The sequence below is a fragment of the Eptatretus burgeri genome, chromosome 11 (assembly GCF_056783735.1).
Source record: "Eptatretus burgeri isolate ZD-2024b chromosome 11, Ebu_testis_v1, whole genome shotgun sequence".
NCBI classification, from domain to species: domain Eukaryota; kingdom Metazoa; phylum Chordata; class Myxini; order Myxiniformes; family Myxinidae; genus Eptatretus; species Eptatretus burgeri.
Window position 1 is genome coordinate 6,746,088 of NC_140971.1, and position 10,000 is coordinate 6,756,087.

At 40.8% G+C, this 10,000-nt stretch overlaps 1 protein-coding gene and 1 pseudogene across 1 annotated transcript in view; both read left to right on the forward strand.

The window, feature by feature from the left end:
• LOC147016405 (ATP-dependent RNA helicase DDX19A-like) overlaps positions 1-10,000 on the forward strand; it is an 80,398-nt gene that overhangs the window by 12,365 nt on the left and 58,033 nt on the right. The gene's annotated exons all lie outside the window — the stretch shown is intronic.
• LOC147016406 (uncharacterized) overlaps positions 1,357-10,000 on the forward strand; it is an 8,911-nt pseudogene continuing 267 nt past the window's right edge.

The window sequence follows — 10,000 nt, forward strand, 5'->3', positions numbered from 1 at the left end:
ATGTAGGGTCGGTAGGTCGAAATATAATTGCATTTTTTAGAAATTATATATTTTTATGATTTGTTTTTGGATGTTCCATGGAAAAGACAAGGGTAGGTAGGGGAAAAATAAATATAAATCCCGGACCAGGAGGAGCTAAGAAAACTGAAGATGGAAGACCATTCAAATGCAGGATCTCCATGTTCACTGTATCATCTGATGTGAAAAACAATAAAGAAGGATCAAAACTTGTTTTTACAATATCGTCTGGCATGTTTTTCTTATAGAAACCTGTTGGATCATCAAACAAATGGAAACAATGCTGAGAAAATTACTGTCCAAGTCGTAGATGTGTCCGTGCACACCAGTGCATAGTGCTGGATATGATTAAAAAAGGTGTCTACAAGGAGTCAAAACGGTCAATCAGAGGCATATCCAGCTCTTACTTTTCAGCGGGCATCTGATCGTACCGTCTCCCCATCCCCATGAGCACATCAAAGGCTGATTTCTGGTCCGTTGAAGGCTGAATTTCAGCATCTCGCAAGGAAACTTTGACGTACTTGGCACCGAAATCTTTCAATATGAACAGCAGTGTACAACTTTCAACGGAAACAAAATCGGCACGATCGAGAGTAGCCTGTGAATCATCCCTGCTGCTGCACTGAATTGATGCAATAGTTCGGAAAGAATATTCGTTGTCCAGATGTTGCGGGATTATATCACCAATACAGTTACTCAAATTTATACCGCTGACATACTTCTTAACAATCACTTTAGCCCCAGAAACCACAGTCAATCTGAACCACGCTGGCCACTGCTCAGACGACATGACCGAAGACTACTGCACAGTTTGGTTAAAGGTGACTCGGCATTTTTGTGCGCGCGTGCGCGAAATTATATTTTGAAAATAAATGCCGACGTTTACATTTCGGGTTTTGAAACTTTTGTACATTCGGCGGAAAATTTATATATATAAAAAGCTAAAAATGTGTTTTATATTTATATTTATATTTCATTTTCGGCAAATATACCATTGGTGGATCTGTAAACCAAGTTATAAAATAATTAAGGCCTCACCCCCACCCCCAAAAATCCGCTTTAACCAAATTTGTTCAAAAGGTTCTAACTTCAAAATCAAGTGTGATAGGAAGTTGATTTTGGTGTCTATGCAGAGGTGATACCAAATACCAAATAATAATTTTTGATACCAAATAATTCATTGGCACCATAATTAGAATCATTGGAGTGGACCTCATTTGCATAATTTCAAAATGGCCGCCAAACATGCTCTCGTTAAGACATCAGACAATAAAGACATGGTAAGTGTTATAAGAAGTCCGATTATGCATTTGTATCTGGATCTTTGGTTTCACCATTATGAAATATAGTAGCAATGAATGTAATCACTGTACAAGCAACTCTGTTTCGACTGAGGAGACTATTCCAGAAGAGAATCTAGCGTTCCTGCCTGTCCTGCCACATCCATTCGCACAGTACTCGACAGTTTATACCGCCATGAAGAATTTTATGGAAATTGGCTCTCAGCTGACCCAAAATGTGATGCCAATGTATTGTGACGAAGGTGTTTATTGCATCGTTCGGGAAATATTGCTGATCAGACGAGAGGAATTCCAGACTCTTGTCTCGTACCTGGGAACATTTCACTTGGTGAAGACTGTTTTGAAAAGTATTGGCAAACTCCTGGGTGGAAGTGGTGCTGACAACATATGGTTGCAGGCTGGTGTCTTTGGTCCAACTGTCATTGAGAATTCCGTTCTAAATAGAGTACACTACAGCCGCTGTCTTGAGGCCACGCAGCTGCTTGCTGAATCCTTTGAACGTCTCATATATATATATATATATATATATATATATATATATATATATATATATATATATATATATATATATATATATATATATATATATATATATATATATATATATATAAATATATATATATATATATATATATATATATATATATATATATATAATTCTTCAATGAGAAAGGCGTCGATCCATATGCCTCTGAGCTTGCCACCCTGATGAACCTCAAGTCTGCTGTCGAGAAGAAAAGCATCACCGATAGTCAGAGGTACATGGTACAGTTTGCTGATGCATCGAAAACGCTTGCAGAAGATCTGAACAGCTTCATCAAAACACAGTCTGATGTCAATGAAAACTTCAAGTTCTGGGCCCAGTTCCTTGATATGATGGTCATTGTTCGTGACCTTTTGAGAGTTGATCGTGAGGGGATGTCGGAACTCCACCTGGATGCTGTCCAACGTACTTTTAACTTGTTTTCGGCATTTGATTCCACCAATTACATGCGATGGTGTTCTCTGTACCTAGAAGACATGCGATGACTACCTGAGACGGCACCATCAGTGTATGAGAACTTTTCAAGAGGCAATTTTTCGATCAAAGCCAAACCTGGCCAGTGATCACGGCAGTCGGAGACCAGAAATTGGAGCAGGAGCATAAACCTTTCATCTAAGTGCAGTGATGGAGTCAGTGGGAATGCCAAGCAAAAGCAGTATGTGGCTCAGTGGAACTTAATTTACCATGAAATGATAGCAGTGAAGAACCTACATCGCCAATATACAGATGTGATGGAGAGGAAGCATGAGACTTACAGCCACCATGAATCATCCCAAGCCACAACGGACCGTAAAGAGTCACATATTCAGAAAATGATGAGATTCATCGAGGAGAAGGGGTCTCCTTTATCTCTAGACACTTCCCCAACACTGCAAAACTTTGTGACAAAAGAAGTCATGTCCGAAGACATCAGAAATGACATGCTTTTAATGCCTTCACAAAAGGAAAAGAAAAGTACCTGACATTCAGGAAAGAGAGGTTTCTCGAGAAAACTACTCGAATCGGTGACACCATTTGCGGGATACACCCGTGCGGGAGTGACGGTCATCTCTGTGAGAAATAACCAAACCGCACACCCTTCTTAATAGTGAAATAGCAGATGCAAGAAAAGCTCTCCAATAGACCTTATTCCTCGTCCGAGTTTGGAACATCTGAGCATGCGCATTGCATTTTCAGCCTTAAATTTTGGTCAATTTCTCATCTATCACAAGCTCAAAGTTGCTGAAACTCGGTGATCTGTACTAAAAATAATTCTCTACAAGGTAAAACCAAAACTAGCCTTCTAGCTGTTAAAATAAAAAAGTGCTGCGGTGTTCTGAATGAGAGCCGAATAGGGTCTATTTCTTGACTTACCACACAGCTGTAGCTGTCTACTGGACACCAATCACCAAATTTATATACTATACTCTCCTCTGCACTAATGCCAACGAGTCCGTCAAATAATGTCCAGTAGGTAGATGGCCAAGAGTCCGTAGAAGTAGGTGGTATAATCACTATCACTCTATGTAGTACAGTAGCAAATGGCAAACAGACAACTACGACACAAACCAGTCAGTCAGTGGATTTGATGGGTAGATACGTAGGCCTTGCCTTTTTGTTTTCCAATCTCTTATAAAAAGTGCTACAACAACACTGACGACACCACACACTACTCACACTTACTATCCACAGTTCTGTTCGTTCAGTTCAGAATATTCCAGTGGACTCCACTGGACCAACCGATGACTAAGACAACCGATGACTGTGCACTATATGCAGGAATAATGTTTATATGTGTACGACATAACATAAACGCGGAAGGAAACCGGAAATATCGCAATCGCACATGGCGATTATTTGACGAAGCAGTGCTAAACACTGGAAATATCAAAAACACAACACCGTAAAAACTTCATATGATTGGACAGCTGTCCCATCGTGTCAGCTGCCGATCAATATTCGTGTCAAAAGAAGGATGGCGTATATCAAAGTGCTGGAAAACAATGGAGATATCTCTATTGTTTTCCAGCACTTTGACGTATATTAAACACATAACGATATGCCATCCGATATTTTTCGATTCTGATAGCTTCTATGACCTAGGCCTATGGCGATTTGCCGATTTGGTGGGGACATTCGGCTATGAGTGGGGGTACCTAAAAAGTTATGCTATGGGCAGGCAGGCGGGCCGCGGGCGGGCAGGCAGGCAGATTATATAATAGGAGTCACAAACCAAGAGTTAACAAATACCAAGCACGAGAACGACCTTTACAAGCATGAGTTCCTGTTACTAGGATGTAGTGTTCTCGGGTCAGGAGGGATTTTTGGCCAACTTTGAAGTCACGTGACGCGAAAACGAAAGCAAATATCGAAAATCCGGCCCGACCAAATTTAGATTTTGTCCCATAGATTCATATGCCAAAATCAAATTCAAGATAACTTAAATGTAGGAGGAGATAGATTTTGAAAATCGTCATTTTGCAACTACATGAAGCAGTTTTCGCAAAATTCAGTCACGTGACGTGTACGTATTCGAAGATATCGGTATTCTTTCGAATGGACATGAAAGACAAGGTCAGCTGCTATGCAATGACACCATTCACTAACTTTTACCATGCCCAGTAGAGAATATATAGCCTCCTGAAGGTAGGGCAGTTTTTGCAAACTTTGAAGTCCCGTGACGCGAAAACGAAAGCGAAATTCGAAAATCCGTCCCGACCAAATTTAGATATTCTCCCATACATTCATATGCTACAATCAAATTCAAGATCGCTTGAGAAATGGCGGAGGAGATAGAATTTGAAAATCGTCATTTTCGCAACTTCAAAGGCCTCGTGACCTTGACCTTGACCTTGACCTTTGACCTTGAAAGTCATACCATCGTGTACGTCCCATCGACCTCTATCAGGATCACTAATGACCCGATCTCCCGCTTCAACTTCATTGTGAACGGACAGACGGATCGAAGGACATCGACACCCATATTATTAGGTCATGCTCGAAGAGATGACCTAAAAAGCCAGAGAAGACAATCAAGAAGACAGTGAAGGGGAGGAATATTCCAGAGAGAAACATTGAAATTTCTCGGGAGCGTGGACTCACAACTGAGGACCTGTTAAAACATGATGTTGTACCCTCCCCCATGTTGTTTGATGATGAAGGGATGATGACGAAACCAGGATTGAGCCTGTTGGTCAAAGAGTTGGAGACCCACCTCAAATCGGAAGACTACAGCTATTGTAATCAAAGCAATGCTTCATTTGTAGTGGACATCATGGCTACCATTCAAAAGATTAATGTTACCGGATCCACGTTCAATGACCTTCTGTCTGATTTCATGTCGTATAGGTAGGATTATAAGTGACTAGCACACCTTCAATCCACATTTGAAGAATCTGATCTTCGCATACTCCTTCATGTTCTGGACTCGATCAAGGAAGCATACAAAGTGTGTGTTGTCATCTCCAATGATACCGACGTAATTGTTGCCCTGCTTCACCACATGCCTGTCTTTCTCCAATATAACCGAGAGGAGCTGTTGGTACGAGCTGGAGTTGGAGATAGCACTGGTATGTGCCCCTTCATACCTTGTTCGAGTGTATCGGATGTCACCTCTGTGCAGTCCTACCTGTTGTACACAGCCTTACGGGATGTGATATCACCAGCAAAGTTGAGACTAAGAAGGCCGCTTTGAAAGCTGAACCAGAGAAATTGCTGCAGCAATTTGGGACAATGCCAACCCTTTCCCCCGTCCATTATCAGGAATGCAGAATGTTACTTGGTCAAAGTGCTAAAATCGAGTAGTGATTCCAAGAACTTTCTGATTTGCGGGCCGAGGTCTTCCGCCACATGAAAGAGAGTTCTCATCACAATCTACCTCCAACCAGCCAGGGACTCGTAGTTTTTATTTTTTTCAAGCGTAGTTTTTACAATGCGTACACTATCATGCATACTTTGGAGATTCATCATGATCCAGAAAATGTGATGTCACTGAAGCCAGAGGATTGTGGATATGAGCACGACAAAGAACAGTTGATACCCGAGACATCATGTAAAACCCCTGAATCCCATTGGATGGTTGTCTGTTCATGCACTAAGTGTGCCTCAACTTGCTGTTGCTGGACTGCTAATGCCAAATGTGTCAATTTCTGTCAATGCAAGAAGGCATCCCCCAGCACTTGCAAAAATCCCATGGCTTGATAAAGAATATCGAACTCGGTGATGAAAGTTGGTAATTGCAGCAAGCCTTTCCTCTGCTATGACTGAGTCTGTTGGCTTTCTGCGCAGGTCACGTATTATTCGTCACAGTTTAATCTGTGCTATGCCATATTTGACGAGATTAAATTTAGAACGGTAATATTCATTGTGTTCCTTGCTGAGATTCAGACACAAGGATAAAGTTGAACTTTTAGTGAAATTTAGCATGTTCCAATACTGCCTTCGCCAGAACTGTTTGGCAGCCATTATGAAATTATGCAAATAAGGTCCACTCCAATGATTCGAATGATGGTGCTAATGAATTCTTTGGCATGAAAAACCTATGCATAGACACCAAAATCGACACCTATCATAGACACCTATCTCACTTATTTTTGAAGTAAGAACCCTTTGACCAAATTTCGTTAAAGCGGCTTTTTGGGGGTAGGGGTGACTTCTGTTTACATTTGACCCTACTGTCACTATATACTGCCCAAAAGTATGAATATTAATCATGGAGTGATCAATCGACTTAATAAGGAAACTTTTGGCCAATTATGGTTACTCTATCTACAAAATTGGGTGTATGAGAGGTGATCGAAGTTTGAGCAACTTTCAAACTGAAAGTGATTTTTTTTTTTGGAGAAAAAAATACGCTAAATAAGGCATTTTTTTGCATTAAAACCAGGTTTATTGTGTTGAACCATGCAAAAATTATGTTAGCTGTGTTCAAACATGATAAATAAATGTAAGATTTGACTCTAATGTTGTCTACTTGTGAGTTGTTATTCCATGAAACCTGACTTTTGCCCTTTTGGTCCATTGGCGTCAAGGCATAATCACATGTTGGGCTGGAGAGGGAAAATGCACTTGATCTGGAAGTGTTACCCAAACTTTTTCTGAGGGTCTCGATATATAGAACAGGAAAACACCAAGTTTTGCTGGACAAGAGAGATGTACACAACCCCCCCCCCCCAGAGCCAGGACTACAAGTTCTTTCCATGGCAACCGACCACCCTCTCCACATCGCTTCTTCAACCCCAACCCTAACCCTCTCTCTCTACTCCCCATAGCTTTGCTTTCAGTAGTTCTCACAGCATTTCATTCTGATTTCGTCACTCCATGGTCTGTAAATCAGTATGGGTTGTACTAAACTAAAATCAGTACGGGTTGTACTATTAAATCAGTACTAAACACCGCCCGGAGACTTTTTTTCTACCGCAATCGGAACTGCTGTTCAGCTCAATTAGTTTAAATCTCAATTCCCCTGTTTAAATTTCCATTTCCATTGCCCTGTTTCCATTTCCATTGCCCTGTTTCCATTTCCATTGCCCTGTTTCCATTTCCATTGCCCTGTTTCCATTTCCATTGCCCTGTTTCCATTTCCATTGCCCTGTTTCCATTTCCATTGCCCTGTTTCCATTTCCATTGCCCTGTTTCCATTTCCATTGCCCTGTTTCCATTTCCATTGCCCTGTTTCCGTTTCCATTTCCATTTCCCTGTTTCCATTTCCATTTCCATTGCCCTGTTTCCATTTCCATTTCCATTGCCCTGTTTCCATTTCCATTGCCCTGTTTCCATTTCCATTCCCATGTTTACATGTTGACTAATTATCCCACCCCCGGAGGGAGGTAGCGGGATATTGTAGTCGTCCGTCCGGTTTGTTACTTACGAAATCTAAAGATTTCGTAAGTATATTGATGACTTCCGTCATCTGTTTGTGTGTTTGTGTGTGTGTATTTGTTTTTGTGTGTTTGTAGGCACGATAACTCGAGCTACCAATGTCAAATTACACCACGTGATTCAGGAGGGTGATGGCTCGCGCTGATTAGATTTTGGTCAAAGTTCAAGGTCACAGTGAGGTCGAACATCCAAAAAAAAGTTATAACTCGAGGGGAAGAAGCTACCAATGTCAAATTACACCACGTGATTCAGGAGGGTGATGGCTAGCGCTGATTAGATTTTGGTCAAAATCGGTCAAAGGTCAAGGTCACAGTGAGGTCATACATCCCCAAAAAATTATAACTCGAACGGAAGAAGCTTCCAATGTCAAATTACACCACGTGATTCAGGAGGGTGATTGCTAGCGCTGATTAGATTTTGGTCAAAGTTCAAGGTCACAGTGAGGTCGAACATCCAAAAAAAAGTTATAACTCGAGGGGAAGAAGCTACCAATGTCAAATTACACCACGTGATTCAGGAGGGTGATGGCTAGCGCTGATTAGATTTTGGTCAAAATCGGTCAAAGGTCAAGGTCACAGTGAGGTCAAACATTCGATTAATTATTGATGGTTTGGTACAGAATCATCGTAGAAACTTCTGGTTTGCGTCGCTACCTTCTCCAGAGACAGCTTTTATTAGACAAGGTGAGAGGTCAAGTTGACAATTTCGTAAGTACCAGTCTATGACTGCTTGCTTGTTATCTTGCCAAAACGAAGTTTTTGCAAGATATGTTAGTCAGCTTGCATGTTTTTTTTTTGTTTTTTTTTGTTTGTCTGTAATCACGGATAAAAAATTCTGCAGAGCACAGTTATCATTGGAAATTTTTGTAACTTCGCATATCAGAGGCCTATAGAGGTCCCTTTCAGCGCACAAAATTTTGAAGGTCAAGGTCAAAGGTCAAGGTCACTTTGTCGCAAATCAGGGGAGTTGACGAAACCCTTATTTTTTGAGTAATTTTGATCGGATCGTCTTCAAACTTCATGGGAATATAGTTCATCGTCTGGTGCTCAGCTGATTAATCTTTGGTGGCGATCGGCCTTGACCTTCATGGTTAGCGCCTGAGGTCAAACATATTTGACCCCAAGGTCAAATTTTCAAGTTTTAGGAACCATATCGTGTAGTACCTCAAATTGAACACCTCGATAAGTGCTTTCTAGATATGTCAAGCTTGAGACATTATGACGTCATTTGGTGACGTTATGAGGCAAAAGCATATTTTTCATGGTTACTCTGTAAAACGATTCACATCGGAATCTCTCGTAGGCAGATATTCCTCAAGGAGTCGCTCCTGGTGGATAGCAGCTCTGTTCACCTCAGTGTGACCTTAAAGAAGTCACACGTGGTCACCTTTTGGCAAGATACGGGTCACCCTGCGGGTGACATTGGTTTGTTTGTCTGTCTGTCTGTCTGTCTGTTAGCAACTTTATGGCAAAACGGCTTTAGCAAATGCTATAAAATTTAATCCACAGGTGGGCAATGAACCTTGGACAACCCCATTAACTTTTGGGTCCAATTGGATCAAAGGTCAAGGTCACGAAAAGATCAAAATCGTTTTTCCTCATAACTTCGTCAAAAATGATCTGATTTACTTCAAACTAAGCTTATAGTGAACCTTATTCTATTTGTCACTTATAATCCAACCCATTCCTATAGTGAAAAATGCATATTTGTGAAGATCGGTAGGGTCCGAAATTTTGGGGGTCATGGTCATCAGTCAAAATTACAAATTTTCCATTATGAATCAAAAAAGGTTAGGGATATGCGTGTTTACTATGAAGACATATATCAAGTCCTTTATTGGCTTTCATTTGACACCTTGACCTTTGACCTTACGTGGCCTTGAAAGGTCAAAATCATTTTACCGTCATAACTTCGTCAAAAATGGTTTAATTGACTTCAAACTAAGACTAAAATATTCCTTATTCTATTCCTTATAATCAACATTCAGGTTAAGGATGTATCAAATTTAAATTTGATCATCAAAATAACTTTATGCCTTAAATGGGCGGGATTTGTTGTGCCTGGCACCACTTGTTACATTTTAGTTTTACTCGTTTGTGCTGTAAGGAAAAAAAAAAAGGTAATAATAATAAATAAATAAACCACACAGGCCGTTTCTTCGCTCTCACGTGCCCGTACGTTGTAACCCGAAATGGGGAGCGTGGCTGTGCTTCCCTTCCCCATCGGCCACGCCCACGCAACATCGTGTCTTGTCATTGGTTTGGTAAATAAATGGCCA